Here is a 23,656-nt window from a genome sequence, read left to right on the forward strand (position 1 = left end):
CAGCCTTCCCAGGCCCACACTGGCATGCAAGATTGGCAGAAGCTTGGGAGGTGGCAACACATCCCCTTGTCAGTGGTGTTAGTTGAGAGGGGGGGGGCACCATTCTACAGCCTGTTGGGGAATTGTCTAACCCTGGAATGCCTCCTATACTGCTTAGGAGAGGGGATTGTAAGGCCAGCCCTCTTTTACCCACAGAGAGGGAGATCTACAAAATCTTATGGTACCTGGGACGACTGCTGGGGGAAACTGGTTTATTCTGTAAATTGTTTATATATCTAGATTTTTTTAATTTCAGGTTTTGGTTACCTGGCAAAAAGTCCCCATCTAGACTAGACTAATCTAGGACTGTATAAGTGAAAGCAGGTTACCAAACAAACAGTGAAGGCAGATCCCTTAGGGTAAATGGGACACTGCTGCACCGAGCCTGCACTCAGCTAGGTCCCACCTGCTTATATTATTTACAACCCATACAGGGATGAAGGCATTCTGCTTCTTAGTCTCAGTATTGCCTTTGTAGAACTCAATGCTGAGACTGAGAGTGGCAAAACTATTTGGCTCTGCCTGTCACTGGTTCTGGCTTCACCTACTCTTGGCCTCCTGCCTTACTTACTACCAGCCCCAATGGACCAGCCACCACTACAAACAGAACATATGAGGGTATTGTTAATGTTCTCTTTTTTTGAAAGTTAATAGCAACCCCCCTGCAACACACAAACAATTGTATTTTCTTCCTCAAGCACACCAAGGAACCATCTACTCAGCATTTTGCTTCCAACAAGATTTGAGGGAGATAACCATCTCCTTTTGGATGCCCAATTATGTTGTCATCAGAAGTATAAGGCTTTGCGTATGAATATTTAAAAAGTGAACAGCCATTGACTGACCTATCCTCTGTGAGTTTATCATTTTACAAAACTAACTTAGTGAGTGGCCAACACCACATATTGTAGTAATGAATTCAATAAGTGAATTATGTATTGCAAAGAATTTCATTTGTGCTGGACCTACTGCCAAAAAAATTAATAAGAGCTCTACGTCAGCATCCACAGAGCCCTTCCATAAGTGGAAAGCAGTCTGATGTGTTCATTGTGTATCTTATTTCCAATTCTGGCTGTATTGCCTCACTTTATAGCAGACTCTACTCTGGAAGATACCCCAACCTTGAGAAGTAACCAGGTGTGAGTGACTGCAGTGGGAAAAGGGCACGTGGTGTTCCTGGCTCTACAATTGTTTGTGGGTTATCATCATCATAATTATTATTACTGAGTGTCAAACTATAAGTGCATGAACTGGACTTGTTCTTTACACCAATTATATCAGAGGTAGCTTTGGAATTTAGTGATCCAATGTTGTTATCCTGCCTCATACAATATATTTTCATGAGCAGGGAATCCCAGAGTATTTTAGCCAGACAGTACTTGACAAGTCACTTTTTTGAGTTATTAATTTATTTTGCACTTGACCTATGTCTGCCTTTCCTACATAATGTCCATTTATTTGCACAACTGCAGCAGTGAATGAAACAGTGATGAGTCAAACACTTCTAATTATTTCCTATTCTTTTCTGTGCTCTCACATTCTCTTCACCCTTTGATTAATGATCACATATATCCAAGACCAAAGTGACCTTAGGGTTTGCTATCACAGGCTAACTGATCACAGAAAAAACCTTGCAAGTGTCTCTGATTTAGTTGCAGTTTTGCATTTGGAATAAAGCTTTCCATCACACTAAAAATAAATAAATATGAACCCTTAATGGTATCATGCAGCTAGGAAGGAGGGGATACATGCTCAGCAAACAAAGGAATCCTTAACCTCTACTCTCTTCTACCTGTCAGTTACAAAGACATAGTGTGCCTTCAAGATACTTCTAATGTACTGTAAATGTTATTAAGGGACTTTCATGTGGCAGCAAGTTAGTGGAGCAAAATAAAAATCCAAAATAAAGACTTCCATATTACCATTCAATACATCAACCTGAGACCATGCCAGACTCTTGAAACTGACAGGACATGTAATCAGTGGCTTTAATGTACAGTCATACCTTGGGTTACAGACGCTTCAGGTTGCATTTTGTCAGGTTACAGACATTCCGAAACCCAGAAGTACCAGAATGGGTTACTTCCGGGTTTTGGAGGTCACACATGCATAGAAGCGCTAAATTGCACTTTGCTCATGCACAGAAGCGCCAGATCACAACCCGCGTGTGCGCAGACACGCCACTGCGGGTTGCAAATGTGCATCCCGCACGGATCACGTTCGCAACCCGAGCGTCCACTGTATTTGATGTTTTAAAGGATGTTTTGAAACATTTTTTAAAGGGTTGAGCACCTGGAAATCTGAGTTTTGTCGCACACAGACAGTTCCTAGACAACAAAGTATTTTCTTCACAAATAAATGGCACTCTCAGAAACCATTGGTTCTGGTCCTATCCTCCAGAGCAGGAGAAAACAAGCTTGCTCCAGCCTCCATGTGAACAGCGCTTTAGATATTTGAAGATGGCTCAGTCTCCTTTTTACCAGGCTAAACATACCCAATTCCTTCAACCATCCCTCATAAGGCTCAGTTTCAAGACCCTTGGCTCCCTCCTTACATTGTTTATTTTGTTATCACCAGGTTGGGCACTGCATTGTTCTGTGAACAACCCTGGGTATAGGGTGGTATATAAATTCATTCATTCATTCATTTAATCAAGAAATCAATCAATCAATCAATCAATCAATTTCCTTTCGAGTGAAGACAGAGCCAAGGAGATGTTGAGCAGTTCTGCCTTCTCTCTGTCACCCAATAGCATTTCTTTGTCTTCTCCACACAGCAGACCCACTACCTGCTTGTTCTTCCTTTTGCTTTGAACATAGCTGAAGAAACATCATTATTTTTAGCCTCTCTTGCAAGCCTCAGCTCATTCTGAGCTTTGCCAGCCTGACCTCCTCCCTGCAACTGATGGGATACTTGTTTATACTCCCTCCCAGAGATAAAAACAACCTGCTTCTTCCCGACACCTTAAATTTGGAAACTGGCTTGTACTACTGGACTAACATTTAACTCCATGTGTGTGCCATTGCTTTCTTTTCTATTAATATTAATTAGATAGAGTTCCAGATTATGATCCCCTCTCCAAAAGTGCAATATTGAAAGAACAGCTGTAGTACACAATAATTATACAATTCAGACACCCCAATCAAATGGAGCATGAGCTCCCTGCACATAGCATCTGTTTTTAAAAGCCAAAATTCAGCTGAGCAGCTGCTTGGTGGGGACATTGAACTGAATCTTCTCCAACTTCCAAACAACTAACAGCTAAGACTGTAACTTTAAAAAAAATGCACACAATTCATCTTCCAAATACGGATGAATGCATAGAAACCTCTGCATCCATAAACGGTGTCCCTAGCCTACTGTATCTGGAGTAAGGTAACACCCAACTAAATTTCTCTTTTATATGGAATTCGGATGAGGTGGTGGGAGTGCTGAATTGGTGTTTGGGAGCAGCAACAGATTAGATCAAGGTCAATAAACTGAAGATCAATCCAGCTAAAATGAAGGAACATTGGTAGGTCTCCCCAGGGAGGTGGTGTTCAACCAGTTTTGTAAAGGACTGCACTTGACCTGAAGGATTAGATTCTCGATATGGGACTACGCTAAGCCAGCTTTGTCACCAGAAACCCATGTGGCATTTGTGGTACATAATATTTTTAAATAACTGAGGACTGGTAGATCAGCTGTGATCCCTCCTGGACAGGGCTAACCTGGCCACAGCTATCCATGTTCTGATAATCTATAAATTAGATTGTAATAAGTCTGCCTTGGAAAACTGTGGAAAACTGCAGATTAGGCTACTAATTGTGACTAGGAGATAGGAAAATATATAATCAGTCCTGAAACCTGGGCACGGTTCAAAGTGTTGACACTCATTTTGTAAGATGTAAATGGTTTAGAATCTGGGTACTGGAACACGGACCTGCCTGAGCACTGAAGTCTTCTGCTAGGTGCCTCTGCCATTTGAGATTTGTGGAATGTTGTCTCCAGGGAGGATTCTGGCACCTGTGTTGTCTTTCTGATGCCAGGTAAAGAGTGTTGTATTTCCGTGGGCCTTTTAATATTGCTGAGTCTGTTTTACGTTGCATCCTCCCCGGTGTCATATTGCTGTATAGCTTTATGCTTATGTATTTGTTTTGGCTATTGTTGTTTCCTTTCCCCTGTCCTGGAAATATTTATATTGAAGAACAGCATATACAATTTTAAAAGAAAACCATAAAATATGGTTGTGATAAAACCGTGGTTCCAGGGTCTGAAAAGACTGAAGGTGATTGCAGTGGACCGCACTGGAGAAAGCAGATTGCCAGGTTAAGGTATCAAGGTTTTTAAATTGTAGTGGATGTTTTGCATGATAAAACATTCTGTTTCATGAGTAGAAACAGCCTTTTGTTTATTTCACATCAAATTCTGTGTGACTGACATGGCAAAAATTCCTTAGACTTTCCAGGCTGCTTTTAATGCAAATGAATTCAGTGAAATGAATGATCAGCAGTGAAATGCATCGCCATCCCCATGCTCCTGAAACACAGGGAACAGCTGCGAATGGTCATTCTGCAAAATTATCAGTAATTATGACACTGATTTTCTAAGAATGCTGAAAAATTCTTAACAGCTGTTTCTTTTGAGTCCCAGCTCTCAGTTCATTAACATATGTTCACACAAGCAGAAACTGTATTAATATCTCTGTTACTCCATGTCATTCCCCCTCCCCAAAACTAGCACTTGAGGGCAGCTAAAGATTAGATAGCTGGCGATAGACCTGCCAGCATGCACATATGGAAATGTTCAATTTGTAATCTGATTACAGCACCAAAAAACCCCACACAAAAGCCCACTTGATACCTGTGGCAGATATATTTCATGGTTAAGTGCAGAAAATTCTCAACAGCGTGTCAAGTTTCTTATGGCCAGCCAAGTCAACTGATGGAAGTAGCTCTTTAATTCCTGGGGAACCTCTTCAAACAGGCACATGTCAGGCCCAATTTGAACTCACAGAGAGGTACGCTAATTGTTGGGCGGTATGTAGCAGCATAATGCAGCCATTTGCAAAACTGTGCCCCTTGTAAAGCTTTGCATGTGAGAGATGAAGTGCCTGTCTTTGTTCTAGGGAAGGACATGGGCAACCTTCCAGCTTCTGAAATCTCTTGGCGCATGTTTTGCTTTGCCAGAGCTGGGAGGGGAGAACGACAGGGGACTGGTTTCTTCCATTACAGAGACTCATTACAAGAAGTCTGATCAGAAGATACTCCTCCAAATAACTGGAGGGGGCAGGGAGCAAACCATGGGTAGGCAAACTAAGGCCCGGGGGCCAGATCCGGCCCAATTGCCTTCTAAATCCGGCCCACAGACAGACCAGGAATCAGCATGTTTTCACATGAGTAGAATGTGTCCTTTTATTTAAAATGCATCTCTGGGTTATTTGTGGCGCAAAGGAATTCGTTCACCCCCCCCCCAAATATAGTCCAGCTCCCCCCAAGGTCTGAGGGACAGTGGACTGGCCCCCTGCTGAAAAAGTTTGCTGACCCCTGTGTTAGACTGTAGCAAGTAGTTATCCTTTGTAGGCAGTGCCATTCCCAAGCAGCCAAATCTTAAGGAGCATTTTGAAGTTTAAAGATTTCTAAGTGGGCAGGGTGGTGGTGGTGGGAATGACATAAGAGAGCTGTATACAATTATGATTGGGGTGGAAAGAGAAATGTTTCTTGTTCTTGCAGGATTCTCTAATAAAGTTGTTCGTAGGTTCAGGATGCAGTGATGACCACTAGCTTAGTTAGTGTTTGGAAAACAACAGGAAAATTCAGTCTATTCCCAATCCATGTCACTTTCACAATTGTTCATTCATAGGTCTATTCTATTCCATTTCTGCATTATAATCATCATCATCCACACAAAATGTAATTTAAATACATTTTGAACATATTTTCCCCTGAAAACACACATTTCCAAATGTATTAATTTTAAAATAAGCATTTTTAAATGTTATTTTGCTCCATTTTTGGAGCCAAGAATTTGCAGCCAAAAATGTTGCAAGGCAACATTTGGAGAAGTGTGAAATCTGGAGCATAACTAGGTTCCAATCCTATATTGTCTTTTTCAAAAAACAAATTCCTCAAGCAACCTTCACACTAAGAGGCAACTTGTTGGCTGCTGGAAAGAGAATGCTACACCAGAGATGGACCTTGATCTGATCTCTGAAGGCAGTTTTTATGTACCTGTGATGTAGGAGTCATTGCAGATATCCAACTGAATATGAGACAACAATAGTATAATGGGCTGCCCCATTCTGTTTTGCCCAGTGAAGAGAGAACCCTCTCTCTTTAAAGACATGTGTAGCCCAATAGTTGATGGGAGATAAAAGAACAGGTTTTCCTTAATAAGCACCATCCCAATGTTAAAAGTGACCTAAAGTTAACTCTATCAGCAGAATAGCCAGTGAAAGGAAGAATTAGGCAAATGCTGAGCTACATCTTCCACCTCCCTCAAACATATTCACAACCCTTACCCATGCATGCATTTATACACAGTCTCCTACACACACACACACACACACACACACACACACACACACACACACACCCGTGGGCACACACGAACTCTAACTTGAACACATACAACAAATATAACTCCTCAAATCTTGGAGCTAGGGCAAGAGAGTTCTATTAGCACTGAAGGCTCTTTCCTATCCAATATGACCTTTCCATTTGCCTCTGTCATTATAGGACACCCTACAATGGGGAAAGGGATGGATTCTGCAGCTACAGTAGAGGCTGAGAGAAGAGCCCAAGGCTAGAATATGTGGCTAGGGTGAGATTCAAACCAGGAACCCCTCAATTTAGCTTCTTGATCACTGGATTTAACCCAACCCAAAGAAGCAGGCATAGATAGAATGGGTTTGAAATACTTCCCAAAGCCTCTTAGGTTTAGGTTTTTTGAAAATCTTGCATGCACTCTGCCTTTCCCAATATGGTGCATGCATAATTTTTTGTAAAGAGGTTACATTCATTCTGCCAGACACATTGATGCCCTAGGATTAAAAAGAAAGAGACAGAAATATATTGGACTCTACGCAAGATCAGGCCAAGCTAGGGGATGGCAGAGGGGTAAGTGAATGTGTATCAAATGGCAAAATGCCAACAGGGCTTCTTTTTTTAAATATACAGTATGCTGTACCAGTTCGGTCAAGAACAGGAAAGTTCATCCTGTCTCACGCCTCCTAGAGTCAGCACAAAGAAACACCCGCCATTGGCCTTCACATACCCTAGACTCTGGCATTTAAGATAACACTGAATTAAGCTGAAATGTACCTATTGTTTGTGTTCTGCACATGTCAGATCAGAATCTGGCCTCCTCACATCACTATTACTTTCAGGCAATAACATTTTTCACCTACCGTCTATCAGAGGAAAATATCTAAGGTCTTCACAGAACGTGAGATCTAACTTTAATCCAGCTTTGCCAAAAGGGAGGAGATTAGGAAGAAAGCCAAACAAGTCTTGTTGGCTGAGAAAGAATCATCTATCAATTTCCCCACCAAAAAAGAAAAAAAAAGGATATGAAAAAGTGCTGCCCCTCATTTTCCTGCCTACCACACAAACGGAGCTTCATAAATAAGGACATTTCAGCCTGCTTCATCATGACTTTTGAGCAGAAAGATTTATTTCAATAAATCCTCTCAAACTGTGCCTCTCGGGCCAAAGAGCCCTGTTGTCCAGATTTCTCAGAGAGGCCTACAATGCCTAGTCTCCTAAGGGTTATCAGTTATGTCATGCATTATAAATAATCCAATCAGAGCAGTGGGAAACAACATTTCTATTTAATACCAGGAGAAACAGTGGAAGTCAGCGATTGATACCAACACAATGATGGGAAAAAGTGTCCAGAGGTGCTACTCACATAATCTCATTTTACAACATCTTGAAAATTCAATAGAAAAGTGCTCAGCTAACAATACCCCAATGGCACGCTTCTGATTATTGTTCCAAAATGTTCCATAAGACCCTGAACAATAAGAATGCTCTCTAAATATATCTCAGCACAAACAAATTGTTTCTCTGTTTTGATTTTTTAAATAAACTGCATATTGTTGGTCAACAATCGGTATACCCTTAAAATCTATGCATCTCAGCTGCTGGTACATATAAAGGGAAATGAGGTATTGGGTTGGGAAAAAGTTGACACAAAAGTATCATTTAAAATCATTATGGGAATCAAGTATCTATTTGCCTGCCCTGAGAAATGCTCACAGCTCTTTAGCTTTTTGCTTCTCCCCAAAAAAACATGACACTGCACTATTCGGAGTTTCAGGCAAATGTGTTGGGTTTTTTTTGCTTCAGGCAAATGTTGAGACAAATATATTTTTATGCACTTTGATTTTCTTTAAAATCCTGTAGTTCATATAGGAACTAAAGCACATGAATTTAATAAAGAGTTAAAATGCACAGTTAAAAACAAGGATTCTGAGAGATGCTTTTGCATAACAAATGAGATAATTGTTGTATCTTCCCAAACCCGTACTGTCTTGTAGCAATTGGATCATTTGACTTATCCATCTTTTCCTCATCTTATAACTAATGGTAATCCAAATATCCATTGTACAGCATTTATTCCTTGCTCACTAAATTGGTAAGCAGCTGAAAACTTAAATAATAATAATAATAATAATAATAATAATAATAATAATAATAATAATAATAATTCAATAACAATAAGAGTAATGGTAAAAATAGTGGCAAAAATAGTAGTAGAATATTTTTACTCTGCTCCTCTCCCAGTCCAGATCAATAAAAGTAAGACAGCCCCTGCTCGTTATGCTTTCAATTGAAGCAAGATATGACACGAAAGGAAAATGGATTAGAACCAAGGAGGAAAGAAAGAAACTTAAGTACCAGTTGTTAGTTACAAGTTCTGTGTCCAGTTCTGGGCACCACAATTTAAGGATATTGACAAGTTTGAATGTGTGCAGAGGAGGGTGACCAAGATGTTCAAGGGTCTGGAAGCATCTCTTAACATTCCTCCCTCTGCTGCAAGCTCTCTCAAGAACCTGATCTTCAGAGAGATGTGTGAGCTCAAAGGCAGACCACTGATCCAGATTTCCACAACCCTAGAATCTTCCTTACATCATTACTGAGAGGTGGGCTATATTCCAGCAGTATTAGGTGGTAGAAACCTGAAGTGCTGGAATTAACTGTATGACATTAAACTGTAAATGAGTGGGGGACAGAATGTTTATGTTTTCTTCTTTAAAAAACAAAACTGTAGGATGTTGTTGTGGTTTTGGAAAAGGTTATCAATGAAAAAGTTTCTGCCCCAGTTCATTTAAAGGAACTGTTTTAAAAAATGCAATTATCCGACTGTAGGCTCAACCATTCTACCAACACATAACTCCCACTTTATTCTACTGCATGTGTCAACAAGACTTCAATAATCAGATGACGCCACCGAATTCAGCAATAGAGGTTGCCCCCTCAAATCTATCACGCATTGCTCTATCTCTCTAGGATATCCTGATGACTGATGCCTTGTTTTATCCTGATGCCTTCTCTCCATGCCTCTTGCAACAAACGCTGAAGCCAGTTAGTGGCATTGGCAGAGTGGCAAAGCAGCTCAGTTTTCCCTACTGTGATTTATTTGGGAAACCCTGCAGTTAAGTGACTGTTAAACACGTATTATTTATTGTTAATCTGCTTTGTATAATCCAAGTAGGCAAATATGCATTTTGTGGGATTTTTTAAATAAAAAAAAATCTAATAGAAAACATTGTCAGTAACCATAGCCATCATCTCCTGTATATATGGGATCCCTATTTTTAGACTCCATTTCTGCAAATCCTTAGGTTAGGACTTTAAACAACATCTGAAGAAAGTAAGGCTACTGCAAGCAAGGCACACTTTAATTGTCCCTAAATATCCAATATCTTAACTCCGCTTTCAGAATACACAAAAGCAGCCCTGAAGATTAAACAACACATTGAAATACTTTTTTCTAAGTCACCATTGTTTTAAAAGCAAACACAGCCTTAAAACTGTATTATATAATAGTGTAAGCAAAAGATGCTGAAAAAATCATTAGCTCCAAAACGAAACGTTGAATTGTGTTACAGAATCAACTATGGTGAGTAAAATAAATGTGTCATGAGTGGCAAAATGAAATGAAATACTCCTTTTTGCTACAGGCTCTTAATCTTGGTGTTTATTTTTACAGCCGTTAATATGCACTTTTTAAAGCAGATCCAGAAAGTGTCTTTAGCAAGCCTGACTGTCAGCTGCCATCTCCCAAATATGGCTTATGCCTGGAGCTTGCAATCCTATCTCTGTTTCGCCTACAATCCCAGTTGCAGTGATTATTTTTGTTTGGCTGTGCTGAAGCATTAATTTTATAGATTTGCCAAAGATCTGTTTACAGTCGATATAAACACAATGTACTGAGTTCAGAAGAACATCAGAAGAGGAAAATTCCAACTTCTGAAAACACTTAAAGATGATCAAACACGTGGAATGGACTAATAATTTTTGGGGGGAATTTTGACTCAACTGTCAGGCGATCAACTTTGTTCTCTCTCTAGGGCATTGGGACATTGCCCTCGTTAGAGCTCTGTAATGAACTGAAGCTTGTTTAAAGAAATAGAGACCCCATTATGCAGAAACTCCAAAGTATAAAATATTTCACTTAGGAATTAAGCCCACCTCCTCCCCAATCACTTGACTCTTTCAAAGACCTTCAAAGCACCTTATTTTTGGCATCTGGTGTAGATCGTAACATTTGAGCTCTGCCAGCTGAATACATTTACATATACTTTGCACATTAAAAAATATAGTTTTTTCCTGCCCTTTGGCTTGTATAATAAAAAGGTACAGGCACAATTGCTGGTCCTGCTCAAACAGTAATTTGAATAAAATTTTAGAGCCAAACTGGAATGAAATCCACCGAGACCAATGCAAGTGGATTCAAAGGAATTTATGTCTATCCCGCTTTGTAACTTTGAACATGCTCCCTGGTCCTGTGTAGCTCAGGCCTTTCCAATTCTACTCCCTCCTCATATTCACTTACTTTAAAGCTATAGGCTCTGTTCAGCACCAGTGCAGGAAGTCCTTCCCTGGACCAGGAAGGAACCTATTCATCCCATCCACCCTGTTCTTTGAGAGCTTCAGAAAAAAGGCATTTGGAATTATACATGAATTCATGGAGGATCACCAGTGACTACAAGGACCCTCCGTATACAGAGGGAGTAGATCACTGTGCACCAGTAGCTGGGGCGTTTATGCTATCTATTGTCAAAATGGATGTTCAAGATTACACTACTGAGATGATTTCACTTTCCTGGAAAGGTCCTTATATCCAGCTCAACCAAAGTGGAACCTAGAACTCAGAAAGTGTGACTAACAGTGACAGTCATGTCTCTGGCCTGAACAAAGTTTTATTTCCTATAGCTAATGGGAGACCTTTCAGAGTGGCTGATAACAGGAGTCTGGCTCAAAATTAGCCTTCTTTAATTAAATATTCAGATTCTGGATTGGGATGGGATAGATTCCTACCTTGTGAGAATGCTCATCAGGAGGCTGAAAGGCAGGAGAATTCCCTTCCCTCCCCCATAATACCATCCAGCCTCTCAACAGAGTATCAACGCAGGAAATCCCACAGATGTGTATTCCTGGAATTCCCTTCCCGTTCTGCAGGAAAAAGTTGCAAAGGTGAACAATATAGCGGATGGATTATTGTTTCAATTGAATCAGAATAGACTCAGTCGTTCAGAATTATTTCATCTCATCCAAAGGCTCTGTGAGAATATCTGAACTCTATGTCTGCAAAAGCCAATAACTGCCACATGATCATATATGACATAGAGCTGCTTCATCAAAAACTACTTTCTTTCTTCTTTGAGAAAGCAGCACCCCACCCACCCAGAATATACTTTGTTATTAGGAACATCAGACCTTGTGGTATTAAAGCTGTGTACAATTCACTTTTGGTACTTAAAATCACCTCTTGATTTCGGCCAAGCAAATGTTGGGGACTTTTGTTTCAACTTCAAGTCAAATAATAGGAAACTGCTCACATTCCTGGAGCCAGAGTGTCTCAGCAGTGGGGCGCCTAAAACAAAAGAACCCGGGGGGCCATAACGGTGTTTAATTTGTTTATTGTTTCTAAAATGACTTTTATTGCATTGGAAAGTCTTGGAATTGAGAGGCCTTGAGAACCAGTTCCTAAGGCTTCCATACACAATGTGTATATGCAATGGGGTTTTTGATGCTCACATCTCACTGAAAGTCAATGGGAATAGGGGACAAGACTTCTAATTCAAGGCCTCCCCACCATTCTAGGCTGTGTCTAGGCAAATAAAGCCAACTATTTGAATATTCATTGTAGTCTTTTTCTGATAACCAGTGACAGCATTTTTTGGAGATGAGATCACTTCTAAGCTGACTCTTTGGGCTTTATATGTGAGAAAACATTTCATGAAAACAGGTTTTCTATATTGTTTGAAGAAGATCACTTTAGCTCCAGCCAAATCTTAGGGCAGGTTCACCTGGCTGGATTGTACAGCCAGAGCTCTGCATATTTAGCAAGTCCATGATCACACTACGCAAGCAAAGAACCTGGCTTTCAGGTGCAGACTTTGGCATTCTGAAAAACTCAGCTTCCATTTTGTTGAATTTTTCAGTTATTACAAACATACAGAACTAACCTCCCCCAAAGGGTAGTAGGGCTCAAGAATGGATATATACTTGTATGTATATGGAAATCTTGAAGCCATGGGGGGGGGGGGGCTTTTCTGCCCAGAGTTTGCCAGAAAAAAATGGAAATGTTTGGAAAAAATGCAAATAAAAAAATAAATCAGCACTTTTAATATATAATAATATAATAATAAGTACTCTTAATATATTAAAACTATTTTGCTACTTTCGGAACATAAAATGCATTATGTATAATTTGGTTTACTAAAGAATAATCATGTCTGGCATATTAAAAGTAGAGTTTATTCAGACAATAATTGTAAATAAAATTTATTTTTTAAAGTTTTGTTACAAACAGAGCTACAAGCTGCTGAACTGTAAGGGACCTAGCGCCTCTTTGGTACTGCCAGTTTATGAGGGTCAGGCAAAAAAAAACAATAAAAACAAACCATCAACATATACCCCTTGGTGCTCCCAAGCAAGGCACAAAGGACATTGACCTCTCCTGTTTATCTGCAGCACATAGTTATCTGATAATGTTTTCCACTGGTTTCTGCCTTGCATTATAATGTTTGTAAGTTACCAGTACCTTTTACTATTGCTAAATATGAGTAATGCCAGCAATGTAGCCAAGTTCAATAAGAAGAGCCTTGATGGATCAGATGGTGGGGGGGAAACCCCAGCTCACTTTAATTTAAAAAAAAAATAAAATCTAAAAACCAGCTCACTTTAGTCTCTTCCGGTGGAGCGCGTTCTCGTAGCGGGAGGGGATTTTGCCGCTGGGAAAATCCCGAGCTACTTTGGGGGAAAGGGGGCGTTGAAGGGCGCAGAAACCCCCCGAATTACCTCTTGAAAGGTGTCAAGAGGGCTAGGAACCCGGTGGGACCATTTGCGGCTCGCTCGTCCGTCAGGTAACTTCAAATTAATGAAGCGAAGAGAACGGCGGGTGGAGCGGCAGGTCTGAGGGAAGCCATTACCTACCCCCCAAGCAGTGAAGCCCCGGTCTCGCCGAGAGAAGCGCGACGCTCTCAAACTAAACGAAACCTGGGACCAAATTTAAGTATTCTGGATAAAAAGAAAGAGACAAAAGGAAAATCCCAGGAGTGTAAAGAATATACGGAGTTCGGCCATCGTTCGGAATCTATAAGGCGCAAGGTAATCTCCAGAGCGGGGAGAGTAAAGGAAATGTACTAGCGGACTTATCCGTTTCCCTAAAGGCTGCAACTCTTTAAATAAACGCCGGAAAGCGGATACTTTGTATCAAACCCGACGTATTCTTAACAGGGAACAGAAAAGACTATTTGAACTGTAAACCCCTAAAGAGCTGGCGAGCAGATTAGGAGGGGAGGAAAGACCCGCCCTCCATTTTCAGCAGCGTCTTTCAGCAGTGTTCCAGCAACGGGGAAAAAAACGAAACAGGATTCGATGTGCAGAGAGAAGCTAAAGGAAGCCAAGGAATAGAACAGGGGGTTTAAATATTAAAGATCTTTAAAGACTGTATCATTTGCGGAGGACAGTATGGGTAAAAACATTTAAGAACTTTGGGATGGCGTGAGTCTCAACGGAAACCTATTGAATCTTGGGAAAATTACTCCCTCATTCTTAGGAAGTGGCTTCAGGAAAGAAAGCGTTTATTTGAGAAAGAGACAGAAGGACATCTAGTGGACAAAAAAAGACTAAACAACTGGTTTTTGGAGATATATCTGCATCGCTATGTTCTCAATGTAAGACTGTATAGATTGGAAGATCTCTTCCCGCGCTATTTAATTTTCTTTCTACTTCTTAACCAGAATTTTAATTGACTCAACTGTTTGCAGGACTCTAAATAAGGGTCGGAAAGTAGGAAAGTTTTTTCCTTCCCCCCCCCCCTCTGATTATTCATTTTTGGATATACTAAAGTGACATTATTATTATTATTGAGGGGTAAAACTCTGATGGTTGGACGGTTAATATTTGGGGTTTGAGAATATTGGTAAGCGGGCAAGGTTTGGTGTTCGGACTGTGCATTGGGCGAAAATAGTCATTTATATTTAATATATTGGACTAAGGGGACTAAGGGGAGAGTAAGGTGTATATTGATAATATATAAGAGATAAGTGATAATTGTTAATTCAGTACCGGATAGAAATAATGTCGAACACAGCAAAAAGAGCTGAGGGAGGGACCCCAATAGAAAGAAAGGGATCCAAACAGGAAGCAGATTTCAAAGCAGATATATTAAGAATGTTCGCAGAAATCAGACACAGTGAAAAAAATTTAGAAGAGAAACTAGAACAAGTGGACAATAAGATAGGGAAAATGGATAAAAAAATTGAAGAAACAGTTAATGAACTAAAAGGACAAATAAAGGAAATTTTTAGGAGAACACAGGCTGTAGAAGAAGGTTTGAAGAAAACGAAGTTAGAAATAAGAGAGGTAAGGCGGGAAGAAGACAAATTGAGAACAGAGGTGTTAGAATTGAATAATGCACAAGAGGAGATGAAAGATTCAATAGCGATGCATGAATTGAGACAGAGAGAGAATAATTTGAGGTTTAGGGCAGTACCAGAAACACAAGGAGAAAATATCAAGGAGAAATTGACAGCAGAATTGGCATATTGGATGGAACTACCAATAGAGGAGGTAGCAAGAATGATACAATCCGCCTTTAGGTTAAAAGTTAAAACAACTAGAGCAAAAAAATTTGTGGGGGACTGCCTGATTACTTTTAAAGATAAGGAGTTGAGAAATATGATTTTGCAAAAAAACAGAGAAAAAAGATTGTGCATTAATGGAAATTATATAATAATTTTCAAAGATATACCAATAAGAATTTTGAAACGTAGAGATCCCTATAAAGTTCTTGTGCAAACGTTAAAGAAAAATAACATAGAGTTTAAATGGGAATTCCCGGAAGGGATCTCATTTACCTATAGGAGCAAAAGGCACAGGTTGACAAACCCAGAGGAAACGGGGAAATTTCTGAGGAAATATAAAGAATTGAGAACAGGAAAAGAAGAAGAAAAGGGAGAAGAAGCAGCGGGCGGTACGGAATCTGAGGAAGAAATAGAAAACAGAGGAGGAGGGGAAGACGATCAGGAAGTGTAAGAAGGTAGTTTAAGTACAAAAAGGAGATAAACAGGATTAAATTTATTCACCATGGTATTAAAAATTACTAGTTGGAATATTAATGGGATGAATGACAAGAAAAAACGAAATAAAATTGAACAAACATTAAAAAAAGAAAACTCGGATATCATTTGTCTTCAAGAGACACATATAGCAAAAAGACATAAAAGAGTTCTGATAAATAAAAGACTGGGAAATGAGTTTATCTCCTCTGATAAAGATAAAAAGAGAGGGGTGGTCATATATGTTAAAAGGCAAATTGAGGCACAACAAATTTTTAAGGATGAGGAGGGAAGGATTATGGGGGTTCAAATAAAGTGGCAAGGGGAAAATTTAATCATTATCGGGATATATGCTCCAAATGATAATAAATCTGCCTTTTTTAAAAAATTAGAAGAAAAACTATTAGAGTACGTAGACCAGAAAATGATAATACTGGGGGACATGAACGGGGTGGTCTCCCTAGAAATGGATAGATTGAGAGAAGGAAGCGGTAAAGATGGAAAGTTACCCAGAACCTTCTTCTCGTTAGTTAAGAATTGCAATCTGATTGATAGCTGGAGACTTAGACACCCGTTGGTGAAACAGTTCACGTATTACTCTGAACCCAATCAGTCGTTGTCCCGAATCGACCAGATCTGGACCTCAAATGAGTTAACTCCAAGAATTTTAAAGGTGGAAATTCAAGCTAAAACTTTATCTGACCACAATCCAATAAAATTAGAGCTGAAAGACCTGGAAGAAAGAACTTTCAGGTGGAGACTAAAAGATTATCTGTTGGATGATCAAGAAATGATAGGAAAAGCCCGGAAAAGGTTAATAGAATACTTTAAGGAAAATATGAACCAAGGTACTAAAATAAAGGTGGTATGGGACGCAAGCAAAGCTGTGATGAGGGGCTTCTTCATCCAGCAAAATGCGATTAAAAATAAAGGTAGAGAAAAATGGAAAAAAGAGATATTGAAACAGATAATGGAAAACGAACAAAAATTAATTCAAAAACCAAATAATCAGAGAGTGAAAGAGAATATTAAGGCATTGCAGTCTCAATTTGCGATGCTAATAAATAGAGAAGTAGAGTGGAATATTAAAAAACTGAGGCTGAAAAGTTTTGAATTTTCAAATAAATCTGGAAAACTGCTCGCGTGGCAGATAAAAAAGAGGAAGGAACAGAGTACAATAAATAGAATAATAGTAGATGGAGAAGAGAAAACCAATCCCAAAGAAGTAAGGAAAGCATTTGTAGACTACTATAGTGGTCTATATAAAGATAGAGAGAGATTTAACCTGAGGAAAATAGAAAGTGCTTGGGTATCTTTCTTCGGGATTCTTGCTTGCCATGTGTACTTTTCCATCACCCTCCTCACATCTGGCCTGTTTTTGGTTTTTACATGATCACTAGAAGTATGAAAGCCGCGGACCACATAAGCAAACGTCTGCCTTTGAATGTGTATTTTCAGTATGTGACCTGTCTTTTATGAGTTGGTTTCTGTATTTTTAACACTGCTTGGCAGTGTTTTCCAAGGGGAAAGACCTGGCTGAACCAATGAACTTACATATGAATGACTCCCCCTGCCCTAGATATCTCTAAACACTTACTTAGTCAGGTCCATTGGCTGGCTGAGAAAACACAAAACACAAAAACAAAGCCCAAAAACTAAGAAAAAACTTTACTCCAGTAAATATCTGACAACAGCTTATGATGGCAAATAAAATCAAATTAATACTAGGCCATATACGGCTTTAGACTCAAGTATCTAAAGGACCACCTGCTTCCATATGAACCTGCTCATTTGCTGAGATCATCTTCAAAGACCCTTCTTTGAAGTGATGAGGGAGTGACGAGGAAAAGATCTTCCTAATGGTGGCACCTCGGTTTTGGAATGCTGAACTAACTTTTGCAGGAAGAGAGTCTGAGGAACTGAGGCAGATAGTGGTGAAGAGAGATGAAGTTCTAGGCCTAACAGACAAAATAAAAACTGGCAAATGTAAAATTGCTTATTTTCTCACAAAAATAGCTTGTATAGACCAGCCTCTGTACCTGAGGATTTGGAAAACAGTCAATGTAACACATTTTTTTTAAAAAAGAGATAAAGGATCCTGGAAATTACAGGCCCCTTGGGTTAACGTGCGTCCTGGAAAAACTAATGGAATTTATTTTTAAAGATAAAATAACCAAGCATACAGAAGAACAAGCCCTGCTGAAACATAGCCAGCATAGCTTCTACAGGGGCAAGTCCTGTCTCACAAACATACAGTACTAGTTTTTGCAGAATGTCAGCAAGCACATAGAACAGAGATGATCCAGTTAACATAGCATACTTGGATTTTCAAAAGGCTTTCAACAAGTTTCTTCACCAAAGACTCCTAAGCACTGTTGTCCATGTGCTGGGAACCTTCAGATTGGATTGCTGCAATGCTCTCAATGTAGGGGTGATCCTGAGGCAAATCTAGATGCTGCAGAAACTACAAAATATAGAGCGTCAACTGTTCACTGGGGTAGGCTATCACCATCACGTTATGCATGGCTGCCAATTGGATACCAAACTAAGGTGTTGGTACTGATGTACAAAGTGCTATACAGCTTGGGGTGATACCTAAAAGATAGTCTTATCTCTTGTACACTCAACCAATCACTGTAGCCTGCAGGACAGCACATCTTGCACCTATGATTTTACCCGGAGGCCTGTTCTTATGGTGCCAGAATTGGGCTTTTTGGGCACCTACCCTTTGGTAGCACCTTCCATTACATACATGTCAGACAGGCTCCATCTCTATTGTCTTTTTGGTGCCTGTTGACAACTTTCCCTTGTTCAGCACAGCAAGCTTCTAAATGGAGATTTTTTTTATCTCCGTCTGTATCTGTACTGTATTTGAAATTGTTTTTATACATCTAATAGTCTTTACATTTGCAATTGTTTTATGTGTTTTTATTGTATTGTAAAATTGCTTGAAGAGGCTTCATAGGAAATGATTCGTGAAAGCCAGCCAGCAAGCAAGAGAAGCAGCAATAGCTCATGATGGTATATATGGAACGTTTCCCTGTTTCATGCTGAACTCCTAATTTTCCATTTCTAACCTCCTAAGCTTCTTACAAAATCTGTTTCTTCTTTTAACAGAATCATGTCCATTCTAACTACGGTAAATTTAGGCTTAAAATAACATAGCAAAAGTTAATGACAATTTATCCAGAAGTGATGAAGAGTAGTAGCATATGGCCATTTCTGTGGTTTGCCAAGGAATGGGTAGAGAATATTTGTGAAGAAGAAAAAAAACCCAAGGAGGCTTGGAATTTTCATGACTGCCCCAGTTCACATGGCGTGCACTGCCCCTTGGGAATGAAACTGCGGCAATGCAGCATCCCCTTCCTCCACAAACCCTCATTAAACAGCCTTTGACATTAAGTCAAAGGTCTTGAACAAAGTTCCTTATTTTTGCTCCGTAGGGCAATATTTTATGCCTGTTAACACACAGAGCCAACCATTATTTGTATAATTAATCACTCTCTCCCTCTTTCTCCATCTCTTCCATCGGAAAATAATTACTAAAAATAAACAGAGAAATAAAGATACTTGTGTAATGGGAAAACCAGAATCCCAACTGACTGTAGGATTTTATCAGTAAGGGGTTGTTTTCATTGCCTGAATGTGATTTAAGGCAAACCATCCCTGTTTAAAGGAGGATGTCCTTTCTTGCCAGCTTGTCCCATGTTTTACTTTTTCTTCTCAGGAGGATTAAGCACAATACTCAAAGGGAATTTGAGCTGTGCAACCTCAGTTTTTGTTTCCTATTGCTCTCTTGTGGTCACTCAGAAGAACTACACATATTTCGCCTCAAGAGGTAAGTGTATGTGTGTTGGAGGTGGATGTTCATTCCTGGAAGAAAGACATGGAACGAACAGGCCAGCCACCAACTGGACACAGCAGTATTTCAAACATTCTGAAATTTTATATATATGTATTAACTTGAAGATCTCATGCTCATTGAATGCTGAGTGTGTTGAGCATCAGCAGAGCTAGAATTTGTGTGTGTGTGTTCCCTGCCCATAGAGGCTGGGGAAACCCAGCCAGATGGGCGGGGTATAAATAATAAATTATTATTATTATTATTATTATTATTATTATTATTATTATTATTATTATTATTAGTGATGGATGTGCACAATAGGATTGGGGATGTGTACTGTGATGTACAATGCTCACATCCACTCAATAACCTTCCCCCATTCAAACTTTTTTAAAAAACAAAACAAAAAGGTGATGGAAGTGGTGAAATAAAATTTAAAGAAACCTCTCAATGAGGGCAGCATATGAGCAAAGCCTTCCCATAAGAACAGAAAGAAATATGGCTATGCCCCAAAAAGCAATTGGTCTTTTTCTAGTGTTCCTGCTGAGCAGTGGAAAACCTTGAGGGGTTTTTCAAGCATTTGACAGATACATTCAAAAATCCCTGTTTCTTAGTGCCACTTCTCTCTACTATTTGCCCCTAATGTCCCCAAATTAGGTTGAGGGAGATGTTAAGGGATGAGTGGCAAGGAAGACTCACTTCTACACAGGAGGCCCCATAAGTCTTCTTCTTGGCTGGAAATGGTTGCAAAAGTTGCATTATCTGCTGGGGATCTGCTGCAAATTCATTTAGTATTCCATACCTTTTAAGTATAGAATTACTGGTAAGCTTAGAAAAGCAGCAATATTAATGGCTTTTTGGCACTTATTAAAACCATACTTATCACCCTCCCACACTTTTGCGGATGTTTAATTTCTAGTAGGCTGGTTACTGATTTTAATTCTGATTTGGGTTTTAGCTGCATTTTATATGTGGTCATGTTCATGCTGATGCCGTAATTGAAAGCTGTGTTCACTGCCCTGTGAATGATGTGAAAGGCAGACTAGAGATGTCTTCATAAATAAATAAAATCATGAGGCTTGCAGGAAGAAAACTGAAGTTGTGTGCCACCACTAAAGAGGCCTTGCTGGATACTCTCTATGATCTCACTTGACTAAAAGGTAGGCAGCCAAGATCTAGGAACATGGGAAGCTGTCATATACCAAGTAAGACCATTGGTCCATCTAGCTCATTATTGTCTACAGACTGGCAGTGGCTCTGCAGGTTTTCAAGCAGGGGTCTCTCCCAGCCTGACCTGGTGATGCTAGGGATTAAACCTGGAGCCTTCTGCATGCAAAGAATGTTCTACCACTAAGCTTAGTATCTTCCGCATCTAAGGATCCAGGTTGTTATGGCTTAAAGGTCAGAATCAGGATTAGAATTAGCTACATGTCATTTTAATTCACATGTCACAATGAAAGATACAGACTATTTTTTTCTATGTGAATCACTTCAGTAATTTCAAAACAAAGCCCATGTATTTCATAAAACATACAGTAATATTTAGTGTAAGGCTGCTTCTAGAGTAGAGACCCCTCCCTAGAAAAGTGCCCTGGGATGGCTGCATACTTGCCAGCCTACCTGCCTGCTTGATCCCTTAGTTATGAGTTTTCCAGGAAGCAGGGGCTGGGTCTGGGAAGCTGACTGCCACTTTAACTTTCTCACAGTGCTCCAGAGCAATGCTAAATTGGGCACTCTAGGGCTTTGTGAAAAAATGAAAATGGTGTATGAGTTCAAACTGCTGTTGCCATAATTCACAAACAAGGGACTACGCAGCAGCAGTAGTGATGGACTTTGGGCTTTCAAATTTTAGAGACACCCTGTGCAACACCAAAATTCAGTGCCCCACTGCCTCTCACCTTCCACTGTTTGTCATTGTTGCGGTGCCCTTTCAGCTTGGCACCCATGGTGGGAAAACCGGTTGTACTCCCCTAAATCCGCTTCTGGCAGCAGACAGACCAAACAGCAGCACTGGTGTGCATCCCGACAGGGCATTTAGGGCTGAATAACTGTTTATTTCACCAATTCTCATCTCAGTAATACTTACAACAACCCAATAGCATAGTATTTTTATCCTTGCATTGCAGAATGAGAGAGACTTGAGATGTTCGTTTGCCTAAATTTAAAACATGTTTAGCCAAGAAACTGCCCTCCAGATGCTATTGGAGTGTAACTCCCATAATCCTTGGCCATTGAACATCCTGGCTAGGGTTGATGGGAGTTGTAGTCCAAGAACTTCTGGTGGGCATCACATTGGCTTCCTCTGGTCTAAAAAGTTGTTTACTGGATTCAGGGCAAAAGCAAGTTTTGAACCAGCAGTTTTTGATTTATTTAGCTCCATCCCAAATTCACACATTATAGTATCTCTTGGTTTTCTATCCTTGAAGAGGTTGATTCTCCATTGTGGGTTTTAGTCCTTTTTAGGGCAATGATTGCACAATATAGCAAAAGCATCACCTACAAACTGTCACTCCTTCACTGCCTTGTTATAAATGAAGTATACTTGTATAATGGGAACATCAGAATTTCAAGTGAATATTGGAATTTATCAGCAAGTGGTTGTGTTTCTAGCTTGAATCTGATTTAAGGCAAGACATTTCCCATTAAAGCAGGATGCCCTTTTTATCAGCACTGTATATTTTCTGCTCAGAGTATTCTGTGAAATACTCAAATGAGTATTTTTCCAAGTCACATGATGTCTTCTTGGAAGGACCATCTTGCTTTCTTTAATCTTTGTCAGGCTTAAATATCACTACACAACACTCACAGATGTGGTTTGGGATTCTTCTGTTCCTGCTTTTCTCTACTTTCATCACTGTTGCTGTTTTGGTGGAGTGGATCAAAAGCCTTTCCATAGGCTGCTCTATACAAGCTATATGTGATAGCTTGTTTTATTTGGCATTCTTTTCCAGTGTGCGATTCATTGTCATCAGGTTGATTCATAGTTAGGAAATTACTCTGAATCCTGGCAAGGCTTGTGGTTGTTTAAAGTCCAGAAGTTTGTGGGTGAGTCTACCAGACCTTTTGGGGTCCATTTACAGTTGTGCACATTAAAGACTACTGATAAATAGATGTGCAACTCACACAACTGGTTCAGAAACTAGCACATAATGTCTCTTAACAATATTTCCAAATTATTATTAGAACATGTTCTACCATGTCAGACCAAAGCTCAATGCAACCCAGCATTTTCTTTTGAGCAGTAGCAGCACAGCAGTCACCAGCCGGCTGGCCAGCCAAATGCCTCTCTGAGTAACTGGAAGCAGTTCATTCTGGTTTAATTGTTCTCAACATCTAGTATTCAGGAGTATAATGTATCTAGACTTGGAGGTTTGATTTAGCTGTCATAGGGAATAATTGTGAATAGACATAGCCCCCATGAATTTGTTTAATCCTGTTTAAAAGCCAGGTAAGCTAGCACATTCTGTGGTAGCCAATTCCAGAATTATATATTGTGTGAAGGATCACTCTATTCTATCACTTTGGAACCTGCGGTCAATTCATTTTACTGGGCAGCCCTGAGTTTCTGTATCATGAGAAAAGGGGGAGGGGTACATTTTAAAAGCATTCAGGATTCAAACACAGTTTATTAGCCCTCATCCAGTCTACCACTGCATCCAGACACCAATCCAGGGTCCTCTCAGCCATTCCCAATTCAGATGTTACAGCTATTTTGTAACTGGTGCCCCTCACACTTTCTCGAACTTCTACTGGCCACAAAAGATTAGCAACCCCTGCGGTATAGGGAGGGTCATGTTTACAGTGGTACCTCTGGATGCGAACGGGATCCGTTCTGGAGCCCCATTTGCATCCTGAAGCGAACGCAACCCGCATCTGTGCGTCGCAATTCTGCACATGTGCGTGACATCATTTTGAGTGTCTGCGAATGCACGAGCGCCGAAACCCATGTTCTGTTACTTCCGGGTTGCCGCGGAGCGTAACTTGAAAACGCTCAA

At 39.9% G+C, this 23,656-nt stretch overlaps 1 long non-coding RNA gene across 3 annotated transcripts in view; it reads right to left on the reverse strand.

Annotated features, from left to right (window-relative positions):
* LOC309369996 overlaps positions 1-23,656 on the reverse strand; it is a 128,510-nt gene that overhangs the window by 95,823 nt on the left and 9,031 nt on the right. The gene's annotated exons all lie outside the window — the stretch shown is intronic.

Source organism: Podarcis melisellensis, assembly GCF_964234715.1.
Source record: "Podarcis melisellensis genome assembly, chromosome: 5".
NCBI classification, from domain to species: Eukaryota; Metazoa; Chordata; class Lepidosauria; order Squamata; family Lacertidae; genus Podarcis; species Podarcis melisellensis.